The sequence below is a fragment of the Papio anubis genome, chromosome 6 (assembly GCF_008728515.1).
Source record: "Papio anubis isolate 15944 chromosome 6, Panubis1.0, whole genome shotgun sequence".
Classification (NCBI taxonomy): Eukaryota; Metazoa; Chordata; class Mammalia; order Primates; family Cercopithecidae; genus Papio; species Papio anubis.
Window position 1 is genome coordinate 22,025,689 of NC_044981.1, and position 15,509 is coordinate 22,041,197.

The 15,509-nt window shown below is 42.7% G+C and overlaps 1 long non-coding RNA gene across 26 annotated transcripts in view; it reads left to right on the top strand.

Moving 5' to 3' along the window:
- LOC110743051 overlaps positions 1 to 15,509 on the top strand; it is a 553,234-nt gene that overhangs the window by 349,166 nt on the left and 188,559 nt on the right. For 25 of the 26 annotated variants that reach the window (XR_004184220.1, XR_004184216.1, XR_004184225.1 and 22 more), the window contains one exon: positions 6,722 to 6,925. The exons of the other annotated variant lie outside the window; for it this stretch is intronic. This is a non-coding gene — a long non-coding RNA (uncharacterized LOC110743051). The remainder of the gene's footprint in view (positions 1 to 6,721; positions 6,926 to 15,509) is intronic. 26 annotated transcript variants of the gene reach the window in all.

The window sequence follows — 15,509 nt, forward strand, 5'->3', positions numbered from 1 at the left end:
AATTTGACCAGAGGAGAGATTTTCTCTAGGGAAAACTGGTATGTAAGATTCCCAGTACACATCAGAATCGTGAATGTTTGTTGTTGAATATGGTTAAGAATAATTGGGATCAGATTTTGTTTTGTTTTGTTTTGTTTTTGAGACAGAGTCTCACTTTGTCGCCCAGGTTGGAATGCAGTGGCGTGATCTTGGCTCACTGCAAGCTCCGCCTCCTGGGTTCGGGTCATTCTCCTGCCTCAGCCTCCCAAATAGCTGGGACCACAGGCACCCGCCACCATGCCTGGCTAATTTTTTGTAATTTTAGTAGAGAAAGGGTTTCACTGTGTTAGCCAGGATAGTCTCGATCTCCTGACCTTGTGATTCGCCCGCCTCAGCCTCCCAAAGTGCTGGGATTATAGGCGTGAGCCACCGCACCCGGCCGGGGTCAGATTGTTAAGTCTTGAATAGTAAACACTGGGGTGTAGAGCAACATTTCCTCCACTGTATTCTCTGCAGCCCAGCTATTCCACAAAGTGATTTGTGAAAATGCATTCTGTGATCACGTAAGTGTAGGCAACATCATAGTTCACAAAGTATACATGGACTTCTCACAGTCCTGAATTTGCTAATACATACTGTGCATTTCCAAAGAGGTAGAATCAAAGCATGCCATGTCTCTCACACTTTGAACACAGACTGCTTCCCAGAATACTCATGAATAGCTATCCTGCATGCTAGTTTTCTGTGTAATGCTGTTTGAAAAGCACTGGCTTCCATTGCTCCATGTAGGATGAAACATTAAGACACATTTTGGAAGAAGAGAACAATAAGAAAAAAGTATGATGATGATGATGATGATGATGATGATGATGATTTTTTGAGATGGAGTCTCCCAGGCTGGAGTGCAGTGGTGTGATCTCAACTCACTGCAGCCTCTGCCTCCTGAGCTCAAGCGATTCCCATGTCTCAGCCTCCCAAGTAGTTGGGATTACAGGCACGCACCACCACGCCCAGGTAATTTTTGTATTTTTAGTAGAGACAGGGGTCTCACCATGGTGGCCAGGCTGGTTTTGAACTTCTGACCTCAAATGATCTGCCCATGTCGGTCTCCCAAAGGGCTGGGATTACAGGCATGAGCCACTGCCCAAAAGTATGATTTAAGGAAACCTTTATGTTACTTAAATCTGCCTGCAGGTTTTTTTTTTTTTTTTTATCCCTGCAGGCATAGATCTAGGCCAGGGGTCCCCAACCCCTGGGCCGTGGACCAATACCAGTCTGTGGCCTGTTAGGAACGGAGCCTCACAGCAGGAGATGAGGGATGGGGAGCATTACTGCCTGAGCTCCGCCTCCTGTCTGATCAAAGGCGGCATTAGATTCTCATAGCAGCACTAACCCTATTGTGACTGCGCATGCCCAGGGATCTAGGTTGCGTGCTCCTTATGATAATATAACTAATGCCTGATGATCTGAGGTGGAATAGTTTCATTCCAAAACCATCCCCTGGCCTCCACTGCCATCCGTGGAAAAATTGTCTTTCATGAAACTGGTCCCTGGTGCCAAAAATTTTGGGTCTGCTGATCTAAGTAGCTAAGATTTTAAAAGTACAGAGAAGTCCTAAAATTTCATGCCTTCCTAAAGCTACTGATGGGAACTACTTTCCAAGTTTGTTTTGTTGTTGTTTTGAATGCTGAGCTTCTGGCTCCTGTTGTTCTCATTGACGCTGAGTTTGAAAGTCTTTTAGCAGTGGCCAGGCGCAGTGTCTCACGCCTATAATCCCAGCACTTCGGGAGGCTGAGGCGGCCGGATCACGAGGTCAGGAAATGGAGACCATCCTGGCCAACATGGTGAAACTCTGTCTCTACTAAAAATACAAAAATTAGCTGGGCATGGTGATGCATGTCTATAATCCCAGCTATTCGCAAAGCTGAGGCAGTAGAATCGCTTGAACCCGGGAGTGGGAGGTTGCAGTGAGCCAAGATTGCACCATTGCACTCCAGCCTGGCAACAGAGCAAGACTCTGTCTTTAATTAAAAAAAAAAAAAAAAAGTATTTTTGCTTGTTCATCTTAGGTATCTGACTATATTAGGATGCTGCCCACCTGGATGGTAATTGTTTTTGGACATTAGCACTGTTAGAGGTGCGTGGCTGGGGAGAGAGCAGCGTGGCCACCCATTTCATGCAACACTCTCCACACCATCATGGCATTGAAGGAAGGATTCACTAGGACCCTGTGTAACAATACACACGTGGTTGGGGTGAGGTAAGGTTCAGCCCCTCCGGCAGCTGTTGATAAAGGTTTTATTGCTGTTTCTAGCACCCTGCTCCTAAAACCCTTCTCTGACAATTTGGCCTGGTAGAACCCTGTGGACAGACCTGGTATCTGTGTTCTGTGTTGTCAGCCTCTGGATCATCACAGGATCACGGGAGATTGACTCCAAAAATTGTATCTTCCTCTGCCCATATTTGAATGAGAATCACGTGGAAAATATCAGTTCTTCAAAAAATCCTTGGTTGCTTTTTTCTCTGCCTTTCAATAGCTATGTTTAGGAGCATTTTCTTTAACTCTACGTTTTGAAATAAGATGACAAATAAATATGCCGCCTTATAGATAAAACTAGACAAATAACAACACTGGATCTAGAGAAATGTTAGGAGAATCAATAATACAATGAACTGGATTCTTAGTTGTGAAGGTCTTCAGTTAAAATCTGTTCTTCGCAAAGACAGGTTGAACATCAGGGTCGTGTGTGTGTGTGTTTGAGAGCGAGAGCGAGAGCGAGAGAGAGAGAGAGAGAGAGAGAGAGAGAGAGAGACACTGTCGTTCTCACTCAGCCTGGAGTTCATTGGTGCAATCCTGGCTCACTGTAGCCTTGTCCTCTTGGGCTCAAGCAATCCTCGTACCTCAGCCTCTTGAGTAGTTGGAGCTACAGGCGCGCACCACCAAGCCTGGTTTATTTATTGTGGAGATGGGGTCTCCCCTTGCTACCCAGCCTGGCCTCAAACTCCTGGGCTTAAGCTAGCCTTCTGCCTCGGCCTCCCACAGTTCTTGGATTACAGGTGTGAGCCAACGCACCCAGCTGAAACGTAAGATTTTTTTTTGTCGCTCTGTCGCCCAGGCTGGAGTGCGGTGGCGCGATCTCAGCTCACTGCAAGCTCCGCCTCCCGGGTTCTCGCCATTCTCCTGCCTCAGCCTCCCAAGGAGCTGGGGCGCCCGCCGCGACACCCGGCTAATTTTTTTTTGCATTTTTAGTAGAGACGGGGTTTCACCGTGTTAGCCAGGATGGTCTCGATCTCCTGACCTCGTGATCCGCCCGCCTCGGCCTCCCAAAGTGCTGGGATTACAGGCGTGAGCCACCGCGCCCGGCCTGAAACCTAAGTTTTTAATGAAAGCTGTGATGCTTACCAAGGATTAAGTGCCAAATCCCTGTGTAATTATTTTTAACCCAGATTTAGACTAAAATTACAGAAAATGAGAGAAAAATTAGGAGAGTAAGTACAAAATCCTGAAGTGATCCTAACAAAAGCAAATCTGTATTTGGTTCAAATTCTAAGATAGGTAAACATGAGTCTTTCAGGAGAATTGCTTGAAAAGAAAAGTTGTTCAGGAGCGGATGCTTCCAACTTTTCTTTTAATACAGCTCATTTCATTTTTCTTTTGGTCACCCTAAAATGGTGAAAGGTTTCCTCATAGCCAAGTGGAATCTTTTTTATTTAAACTATCCTCAGAAAGTTTTCTGTGTATTTGGACTTGTTTGTGTCTGGTCCTCTTGGAGATTTTTGAAATCATCAAAAACGCTTATGTCATTGACAGTGTTTACTATCTTTAAACAATAGTTTACTTTTTTTTTTTTTTTTTTTTAACAGGTGACATGTTGGAGCATGGGCCTGAGAAACAGTATAGCTAGAAGGGGAATTGAGTGTGAGACACTGGAATCAGGCTGCTTGGATTCTGGTCCTGGCTCCACTGTACACTAAGGCTGCAACCTTTGTCTCTCTGTGCCTTGGTTTCTCCTTAAGTAAAATGGAGTGAATAATGATAATAGTACCTGCTGCATAAGTTCTTTGTGAAGAGGTTAGAACAGTACCAGGTACATAATAAGTATTAAATAAGTGTTAGCCATCGTTGCTAAATAAATTAGTAACAAATAAATGTTAGCTATTGTTTTTAGATTGTATTGTTTGAAAAAGTGTCTTCTCACTTTTGGCGGGCTTTTGGAGGAGGGAGAGAAAGGGAGGCAGAAGGGAGGCGTAAATCTGTGTTTCTAATATATTCACTGGGTCATCTTTAACTGGACGATAGGATTTGACTGTTACGTGTTTTCATATGTATGCAGAAGCCTTGTTATTCCTCCCCTGCCCAGTCAGTGCCAAGCTCCTGAACACTCTGTCTGTTTATGCAGCCTTGGAAACCTTCTAGCTTCATGTTCTCTACCAGAAGCTTGAAAACAACCAAAGAGAATATCTGGTTTACTCAACACCTTGAGTGGCTCTTTGACACAGAAGCTTATAGTGTTTAGGGTTCTAGGAAACCAAACACATGTATGCCAGTGTTTTTTTTTATGGTTGTCAGCGGAGGGCTAAAAATATCAGACCCTACATACATGTTGGTGACATTGGATTTTTTTTTTGTCTTGGTGTTAAGTGATTAAAATCAGGTTATTAGTGAACCATAATTTATTTAGAGACTCAAATTCCACAGAACTCTATTTCGTGTCATTACTGACCATGAAATTGGCAGTTTGATATTTTAGGATGACTTTTGCTTGTTAGATGTTTGTCTTTGGGATGTTTTAAGAACTGTGGCCCCTGTATAAGTCCGATCTCATCTCTGAAGTATTTCCAAGTTCTTCGGTTTAGAATTTTTCCTGATGGTTTGCCACTAAAATCAAAAGCTGTGATGTGTGTTTGAGAAATTCCACAATCTTCTCAGCCCTTAACCCCTGAATTCTTTCTCTAAATAGTTTCTCTAAACCTGTATGACTTCAACTCCCATCCATGATGACTTCTAATCCATCTTCAGTCTAGACTGCTCCCATTTGCTCTGACCCCTCCAGAAGATATCTCGCCTGGGTTATAATACCATCCTCACCTCAGATTGAGGTGTCTTCAAAAGAGAATCCCTAAACTGGTTCTTCCTCCTTCCTTCCCAATGGCTCTTTGGTGATATTCTTCTGCTTACTGAGGTGTGATCCCTAGCTATTCTTCACTTTTTCTTCTCCTTTATCCTTCTTATCCCCACAGTCATTGAAACCCTTTAAATTCTTCATTAGTACTCTTTTTCCCAATCATCTCCCTGGTCAAGAACTCGTGGCTTCATGCCTGTGTTAGCATAACAGCCTCCTAACCAGTCTCTATGATGTGGTTATTTAGTCCCATCTTTCCTTGGTAGCTTTCTGACTAAGCTTCTAAAGCCCATACTTTATTTTTCACTCCTGATTCAAAACTTACAGTGGTTCTGAGTAAAGCCCAGATTCCTCCATCAGCGTGTCTTCATTTGACCCTGCTCCTAATTTGTTCTCAGCATCTTCTACTCTGCAGCAGGAATTTCCTTTTTGTGTTTAGTGTCAAAACCACCATTACACCAGGCCCATTCTTTATTTGAATGCTTTAGAATCTCCTTCACTCCATTTCCACTCAGGTATCTCTCTGCCGTCCTTCAAGCTTCAGCTCAAGTCCTCCTGTCCTCCTTCATCTATACCTCTTCACTGAGAGACTCAGAACCTGCACTTTCTTTATCTCTCATTTCTTGCCTTGTGCAAACACGTGTTACCTGTCCATTTTGATAACTCCCTAAGGGCAGGTATTATGAATATTACTTAAGTTTCTATGTCACTCGGTATGATTTATATACCATAGTAGGTACTAAATAAGAGAATGTGGAGTAATCCTCTCCCAAAACTTGGGGAAGTCAACACATACACTGCCCTCCTTGGGATCCAGTGAGATGGTATATGAGGCAGCATTCATAGAAGGACTGTGCAAATGTAAGGCAGTGTCATTAATTGTTGGGCACATTTGGGGTTTTTGATGATGCTGTCCTCTATTCCAGAATAGCAGTATGTGGTCAGGACTTTTCCTGAGCTTCGAAGTTTAATTGGAGACAACCGAAATGTGTTTCCAATAATAAGTCATAAAAAAAAAGACTTCTATTTGCGCATATGTTTACTTGTTTATTTACATATTTTCCTAGGTCCTTTCTCACTGTGGTTTTTTTTTTTTTTTTTTTTTTTTTTTTTTAATGTAACAGCTGACTAAGATAGAGGTGTTGTTTTTTGGTTACCTCTGCATTGCCATGATCTTTGTTATTGGGCCGAGAACCTTATTTATCTTAACACACACAATTGCTCGAGGACGGGGATTATATCATCATCCTTTGCATGTTTGAATTACACTGTGCTGCCTTCCCACATTGTCATGCCTACGAACTACCTAATCCAGAATGTCACATGTTGCTCCCTCTAAGCCATTTCCGTGTTTCAGCTAGTACCAGCCATGAAAAATCGTGGGTGAGAGCGGGGAGCTGCCTGCATTCTTCAATAGGGTAGCACTCTACACCTAAGCTCTTTGGTGAAGGCAGATACAGAATCTATAGCTGTAAGCGAAAACAAGTCATTTTCACATCTGATTAACATATATTTTCTTCCCCAGAAAAACCTATATCTTCATTAATTTTTTTTCCTCATCCTTTTTACCCAGGTAGTTGATATCAGTGAACATATTGGTCTTTTTTTCCTCTTTATAGGATCTGCATTTACTGCTCAACCACAACTAATTTGATGCCCTCTGCAGATTTAAAATGTGTGCCTTCTTTTCCATCACCAAGTCATCCCTGGGTTACTACTGAACATCTTTTTCAATTCCCCCCGACCCACGGATGGCTGTTCTCCACTGTCTATTTCACCAGATGTCCTCAAAACAAACAGACAGAAGAAGGAAGTGGCTAATGGTAAGAATTTTTTCTCCCTCTAGAAAATTTTTAATGCATTTACTTTAAAGTGTTGGAGATGTGAGGTTTTTCTTGTAAGTAGGTAATATTAGTGTAGTTCAAACATTTGGTTTTTAGGATATCAAAATTTTAGGAACCTTCGTTGGGTCCTTTCATAGTGATGAATCAGAAAAAAGTTGAAAGAGTACAGTACAGATAACTTTTTCAAACGTTCAAACATTTACGACATTCTTCTGGTTTCAGATCCCAGTGCTCTCTACCTGTCACTCCTGGCATGACCCACCCACACACGAGCTCAATAGAGCCAGAGACAAACTCATTCTGCCTGTTTTAACACTTTTTCCTTTGAGTTTTGTGCTTTAAAGATCGTTGTTCTCATTTCCCTGCTGTCCCCTGCTCCCCAATCACTCATTCCCTATCCAAGCAGTTTGCCATGCCTTCCAAATATTTCTCTAATTCACCCCCATTTCCCCATTCTCCTATCTGGCCCCGATCATCTCCAGCCCTGGCTGGCTCAGTCACCTTCTTACTGGGCTATCTAGTCTACCATGGACAGTCCCTACTGCTCCCACCCTTCTCAAGTGGATCTCCTTATGTTATTTTTGTTATTGACTGTAGAGCATATTTCAAGATTTCATGCCCCATCTATCTCTTTACCATAATCTTCCCACACCTGTACTCCATGATGTCTTTGATTTGGTGGTCCAGTTCTGGTCCAGTTCCTGAATCAGTGCTGATTGAGGCAGGGTACAGGTAAACGTTTTCCATTGTCCCCTCATCTCTTCCCCTATCCAATGGGCACTTAAAATGAAAATGACTATCCTACCAGAAATTTGGTGGCCCAGTTATGACCTCTGGGTTGCTGTGTCTCTCCTGTTGTTCCCACTACTATTCAGACCCACTTTCCTTCCCCGACATGTCGTCATTTGGTGGTTTCTATTTATAGTTCTTCCAGCCACCTTGTATTAACCTAGTGTAGGATTATACCTGGGTTTCTGTTCCTAAATTTTGACTAGTTACTCAGGTTAATAATCTTGTCTTCCTCTAAGGTGGCAGCTTAGACTTCAATTTCTTCTCGACAGTTGGGGTGCCTTTCATCTGAATTCTTCTTCTTTTTTTTTTTTTTTTAAAGATGGGGTCTTTCTCTGTTGCCCAGGCTGGAGCACAGTGGTACAATCATAGCTCAGTGCTGCCTTGAACTCCTGGGCTCCAGCAGTCCTCCTACCTCAGCCTCCTAAGTAGCTGGGACTACAGGCATACACCACCATACCTGGCTAATTGTTATTTTTTGTTGAGATGAGGTCTTGCTTTGTTGCCCAGGGTGGTCTCAAACTCCTGGCCTCAAGCTACCTTCCCCCCTTGGCCTTCAAAGTGCTGGGATTATAGGCATGAGTCACTGCCCCCAGCCTGAATGATTCTTATCAAGACTGGTGATGGTGGCACCCAAGAACAGCTGGGGGTGACTCTTTGTTCACTGTGTGTATTAAATTCCTCTGGCTGCTGTAGCAAATTACCACAAACTTGGTGCCTTAAAACAACAGAGATTTAGGTTTTGACAGGGCTGAGCTCCTGCCAGAGGCTCTGGGGCAGAATCTGTTCCTTGTCTCTTCCAGCTTCTGGAAACTGCTGACATCCCTTGGCTTGTGGCCGCATCACTCCAATATCTGCCCCCTCCATGGCCACATTGCCTTCCTGTCTTCCATCTGTAGTCAAATCTGCCTCTGCCTCCCTCTTAGAAGCATACGTGTAATGATGTTTAAGGCCCAACTAGATAATTCAAAATAATCCCCCCATCTCAAGATCTTCAACTTCATCACATCTGTAAAGTCTTTGCATAGAAGGTAACATTTACAGGTCCCAGAGATTAGGACCTGATATATTGGTGGCCATTATTCCATGTACTACACTCTCCACCTAGGTTGGGCCTGCTACTTCTCCTGGAAGTCCCACTCCTGACCATTTCTGAGTCATGGTTCGGTGCACCACGCCTTCCCGCTTCTCTGCCTCTTTTATCTTCTTCACCTCTACCTAGAGAACTGGCCTTAGCAATGCTATCAGTTTCCCCAAGGTCTGTCTCAGGCCCAGGGGCCAGGGCCACCTCCTGCTCCTGCTGCTTCTCTTCCTGTACACTTGCCTCCTTCTCTTTTATTGAGTTGTAGAAAACACGAAGTCTCTTTTCAAAAATCTCATCCTGTGATGCTCCCTTCCTCACAAAGACCTTGCAATCCAGGCCCTTCCAGGCTATCTGCATTGTGTGACACTTAACTCGGACATACCTAGACATGCCTTGAGATGTGGGCTGCCATTTATTTATCTAAAATGCCCCTTCCCCTTGCTCTGTATTGGGTGAAATATTGTACATTTTGCAAGGTCTTGTTTAAGTGTCAAATTCTCTGAGACTTTCCTAAGCCCCTCTCCCTCCTTTTTTCCATACAGAATCAATTACATCTTCTCTCTGTTCTTCCTTAGCACTCTGTTTATACTTGACTCAAACCCTTCCCACGTTGTGTTATACTTTATTTTGTCTCTGTCTCTCCTTGCTAGACTTTGAGGTTCATGAGAACCAGGAAAAGGATATTATTCATCTTTTAAATTTTAACCTGAGGTGTAATTCACAATACACCCTTGATATAATAATATGTGTTTAATTAATTGATTAATTTGAATTTTAAACTTTTCATAATTCAGAATATCTTAGAATAGATGAACATTTAATAATTTTTCTCCTGATTTCCTTATGGACCCAAGAGTAATTATTTTCCTTAGGTGGCTATGTACAGTCAAGCATGGCTTTTGTTTTCAGTACAAATTAATTAAAAATACTGTAATTTATGCATTCTCTTCTTTACATTTTGTTCACTGTGGGGGTTATTACCCTTACCCCTCTAGAGAGCCAATTTACTTTTTAATTTAATTTAATTTTATTTTATTTTTGAGATGGAGGTTTGCTCTGTCATCCAGGCTGGAGTGCAGTGTCTTGATCACAGCTCACTGCAGACTTGACCTCCTGGACTCAAGCAATCCTCCCACCTCAGCCTCCCGAGTAGCCGGCACCACATGTGTGTGCCACCATGCTTGGCTAATTTTTAAAATTGTTATTGTTTGTAGAGACAGGGGTCTCCTTGTGTTGCCCAGGCCGGTCTCAAACTGGGCTCAAGCGATCCTCCCTCCTCAGTTTCCCAAAGTGCTGGGATTACAGGCATGAGCCACTCTACTTGGCCCAATTTACTTTAATGTGAGATTTTTCTAAACCTGAAAGGCTACCAGTGTAATGTTGTCACTTGATTGTCTTCTTATAGATGCAGACTTTTAAGCAAGAATTAGGAATGTTATCTGTGAGGATTGCTTCTTTTCACTTACTGGTGCTCTACTGAAACAATACTATTTTCCTCCCTTTTCCTGGGTGTCTTGTCTGAGTAGATGTGAATGTCAGAGTTATTTTCCCTGCCTTGTCACTGGAATCTGCAGCCAGTCTCCCTGATTGTGAATGCATCGATGCTGTACAGCTGGCGTCTGTTTCCTATTTCTATAGCCATGAGTCTCTCAGGGCTTTTGTAGAGGGTACGGGTGTTTTATTACATTGCATGTCTTATATTTATGAGAAACTCAAAGGGCTTTGAGGATTTTCTTTTCGGGTGTCTAATCTTCTAACAGCTCTCTGAGGTAGGTAGCAGGAAGTGTTATCTCCATTTTGCAGATGTTATAACAGAGGCATAGCACAACTTGATGTAGGCCCCACAGCAAATCAAGGGCTGAGTGGAAAATGTCCCCCCCCAGTCTTTCAACCTCCATTTCAATGCACTAGTTGCCAGACAAGTTAATTTTAATTTTTAAAACCTCCGTCCATTTTGGTTTTGCGTGAAATGTTATTGTCAGCATTCAGGTGGTAGCAGTGCTCCAGTTTTAGTACTACCTTTCCCATCTTCTGCATCCTTCTAGAATCCCTTCTTGCTTGTCACACTCACTCGCACACACTCATAAGTGTGTCTGTCTTTTTATGTGTGTATGTATATATGTAAATAAAGAAAATAAAAATATATACTCTTTCTTTAAAAGGTTTATATACAACATTAGGTTCTGCAGAGGTCTGGGGACTACTTGGTCTGGGGACTATATGCAAATATGATATTTCTGTATTAGCAGCATATCTGATACTTTCCAACTAGTTTTTTTTTTTTTTTCTTGTCAATCGAACATACTCTGTAGATATTAGTTGTATGCATGGAAACATTTAAAAATATAACCAACATGGGCAATATAGTGAGACTCCGCCTCTACAAAAAAATAAAAAATATTAGCAGGATGTGGTGCCACATGCCTGTGGTCTCAGCTACTTGGGAGGCTGATGTGGGAGGATTGTTTAAGCCTAGGAGTTGGAGGCTGCAGTGAGCTGTGATCTCACCACTGCACTCTAGCCTGGGCAACAGAGCAAGACCCTGTCTCAAAATAAATTTAAAAATATATATATATATAAATCCTATGACAATGGGAAACCTAAGAAATACTATAAAATTGGATATCAGATACTATTAATAAGTGAAATAAATGTTTTTACTGAGGTAATTCCTATATGCAAATTATGGTGTCCTCAAAGTGAGCTCATACTGTAACTTTCACATACTTTCCCTCAAATGCGAAGATTTTTTTCTTCTCTCAGAGGACGGTTAATGCCTTTTTGTAAATTTAAAACTGTATTGTAAATATCAGTTGCTGATCAGATTTGCCTGAGTCTTTAAAGGGAACATGACAAGGGGCTTTGTGTCTGCTGTGTAGGGTGTGTGTGGTAAGGTTTCTTCTTCCTTGTGGCTGAATTTGGAATGCCTGCTCTTTCACCAAGTGCCATTAATTACACTATTGCTCTCAGAGCACTGAACTGCCTAGCAGGGAATTTCTCCCCACGTTCTGGAGTCTCTGGGGCAGTTTCCATTCATTGCTGTGGGTGGTGGTGAGGCACAGGCTCTGCCCAGGCCGCCTGCCTGGAATCCGCCTGGAGACTTCTCTGTGATTTCCCTAAGCTGGGAGAGGGGATTTGGAGCACCTGGTGGGGGGATGCAGCTTGCCACCCTCGTCTTCGTCAGCCTCTCCCCTCCACCCCCTGCACTTGGGAGCACCACCCGGCAGCAGTGTTTTTGTGTTTTGAAGCCTTTTGGAGCCGCTGGAATGGAGGCCACCCAGAGCTTCTGTGAGCAGCTGTAGCGGCGGATCTCCTATTGGCCAGAGCAGAGAATGTTCTTACTTATCTCCATTGAGCATGGGTGGCCGTGATCCCTCAGGATAATGCAATTTCTCACTGTCTGGAGGTGGAAGCTATTGTCCTGCTCTCCAGCTTGTTGTTTGAAGTCGTTTTGTAAGGCTTCCGGCTTCTGCTGACTCACAGACACACACAGAAAAACTCCCTTACTGGCTTGCTCGCTCCCAAGGCTTTTGAAATGGCTAAGGAGATAAGAAATCTCCCCCCTGCAAGGAGGTAATAGCTTAAATAGTAAGTAGAAAGAACTGTTTTGTACATGTCCACAAAGTCTGAGAAACTTCATCTTCCTCTTTCACTGTTAACTCTGTTTCCTTCCTTGTCCCTTACTCCCCTCTTCAAAAGTTTTGGGCTGAGCCACAGGCCTAAATGTGGTTTGCATATGATTTTACAGAGGCCCAATTCACATCTGGGGACTTTTTCCGATTAATAAGTTGAAGGATGCCATCTTTGTTTCCCCTAAGGAAAATTGCCATTTCTGATGAACATTTTATGAAGAAGCCTTCTTCACTTACCTCTCCCACTTGTGATAAACTGTGATTAAAATGTATGAAGAACTTGATTCATGGTGTGTGCACCTGGGCTCTTTGTGGAGTCTCTCTTAGCAATATGCCGTGAGAACAGACTGGCAGTTGATGGATTTCTAAAGCAGAAAATCAAGCTTATTCACAATAGAAGCTTATAGTTTTAAAAACCACATGGATAAGAGGACTGTAGTTTTGCAAGATTTGGCAGGCATCAATGAACCCAGTAGCCACAGTGACCGAGACTGAAAATGTAGAAGGCTAGCTTTCCTTCTTAATTACTTTTAAACTACGTTAGCAAATTCTCAGGGTCAGTGTGAGAGTGATAGTTTCAATGCTTGAGTATAGTGATATTTTTGTCTCATAATAAGTTTCTTATGTTCCCATTGCATAAAATAGGTCTTTTTATTAATTAGGAGGAAGGGAGTGTGTAGAAAGCATTCTTACATGGTAGCATGTGTGAACTTCTTATAATTAGCAACATGTCCTCATTGAGCACTTAGAAAAATCCAGTGATATAAATCCTCTGTTTTGTGTCGTCACTATTTGCCCAACTAAATAAATCATTTAACTGATAACATTCTCACCTTTCTCCGTGATATTTTAGAATAATATCAATGTACAAAAATAGTCTCTGTCCTTTCATTGTCATCAGTTTTATGAAAATACTGCCAAAGAGCTGGAAAACAAAATTTTCTCATGTGTTACAACACAGGTCCCCTGGGCCACTGGGCCTAATTTGTTCTTAATAATTTTCAAAAGAGACTCTGTCCTTTAGCTCCCCAGAAATATCCAGGGTGTCCTAAAGAAAGCTGCAGCCTGATACAGAAACTTTGCCAACTTCTAGGAAATGGAAGGTTCTGGAAAGTAGATCATTTTTCCCTCTGGTAGGAAAAATGTAAGTTTTAGACATGGGTGGGGGTGGTGTTGTGTTTGTGTTAGACATATATGTATGTATACAGCTGCTAGTGCAAAAATCACAAACCTTTCAGATTCCCTAAGGGTGCAGCCCTTGTGCCTTGAATGTAGATTGTAATAAATAGAAGCAGTCTCTGTCTGGAAATGCCGGACATCTCTGTTTGAGTTAGAGCTCTTGTTCCCGGCCTCAGGGGATTAAGACAGAGGGTTGTTTTCTAGCTTGCCCTAGAGCCCCTGAGCCTTTGTGGATTGGCATAGTTGCCTTTCTGTGTGTGCAGAATCTTGCCTCCAGCCTCCCACAGTGTGGGGAGAGAGAATAGGGAGAAGTGAGAGAAGGGAGATAAATTATTCAGCTTCTGCGAAATGTCAGGCACTGTGCTGGGGACTGTACATACATTTCACGGAAAAGTAAGTCTTTTATAAATATGGCAATGTACAGCTTCAGAGACGGGATTTTGGAGCCAGACTGCTGAAATCAATCCTGGAAAAATCATTTGCCAGGATTCAAATGATAACTTGGCCACTTTCGAGGTACAGGACTACCTGGTGCCTCAGTTTCCCCATTTGTAAGGTAGGGATAGTATCAGAACTAACCTCAATTGTTTGTTGTTGAGATTAGATTATAAAGTACTTAGAAGAGTGCCTGGCATGCAGTGATAAATGAGTGTTACATGAAAGGAATGGAAAACAGAAGTTAATCCGCTTGCCCAGTTCAGCTAGCAAGTAGCTGGGGCAGGATTTGAATCTGGGGCTGTTGGCTTAAAAGAGATGAGTTTTTGCCTGGGGAACATGGTAAAACCTCGTCTCTACAAAAAGTACAAACATTATCCAGGCATAGCGGTGCGCACCTGTAGTTCCAGCGACCTGGGAGGCTGAGGTGGGAGGATGGCTTGAGGCTGGGAGATGGAGCTTGCAGTGAGCTGTGATTGTGCCACTGCACTCTAGCCTGGGGTGACAGAGGGAGAAGCTGTCTCAAAAAATAGAAATAGAGAGAGATACGATCTTCTTACCTTACCGTAACACCATACTTTCTTTTCTTCCTAGCTACATTTGAGGTGGTACCTTGAGTCAGTTCTCTCCATTCTTCCCCACCTTACCTGATCAGGGGTGGTCGCTGTATCAGTGTGGTTTTCCCTGTTCCTGGCTCTTGTAGAGACGTTGTAGGACCAAGACTCAGAGCTTAAACATTTAACATCTTTCGTGCAGGCAGGTGATAATAGCTTCTTTCCCCCAAACCACTTTGGGGTTGAACTAACCATTTTAGTTGCATGGTCAATCTTTTGGGCTGGAATAAATGATCTTTTGTTCTTTCTTATAGTTATTTGATTTGTGGGTTCTTTTCTTCCCTCAAAAATAGAAGCATCCAGTGAGCAGCCTCAATGTCATGTACTTCCTATTGTACTCACCCAAGCAACTGACTCTCTGCTGAGCACATTGGTAGCACCTCATGGGCATTTGAATGGAGGAAGAGGTCATCATATTAAATGGCTTTTCCCTGTCTTTAGACATAAAATGCCATGGGGCAGCTTTTTTCTTTTTCCTGGTGGCAGGATCAAGAGTATAGAGTCTGGATTTGGAGATCTTTGACGTGTGCTTTGCTTCATCTGGCAATTTCTGCTGGGATTTCCAGTTGTAAGCCTATGTCCCTCTATCCTGCGATCCCTCTAAATGTGTGGAGTTGGCTTGAACCTGCGTATCTTATGCCAACTTTCCTCTCTTAAGAAATGCTGCTAAAGAGGTAGAACATATTTACAAAGTCCTTAGCTGTGATGATGAAGAACATAACATTTGGTCTCCAGTAAGGAAAATAAAAAAGGGATTTGATTACTTTTGCCCCAGTCCCACCTAATTCACCTACACATGTCCAGTTTACTTTGGACAGGAGTTTTCATTA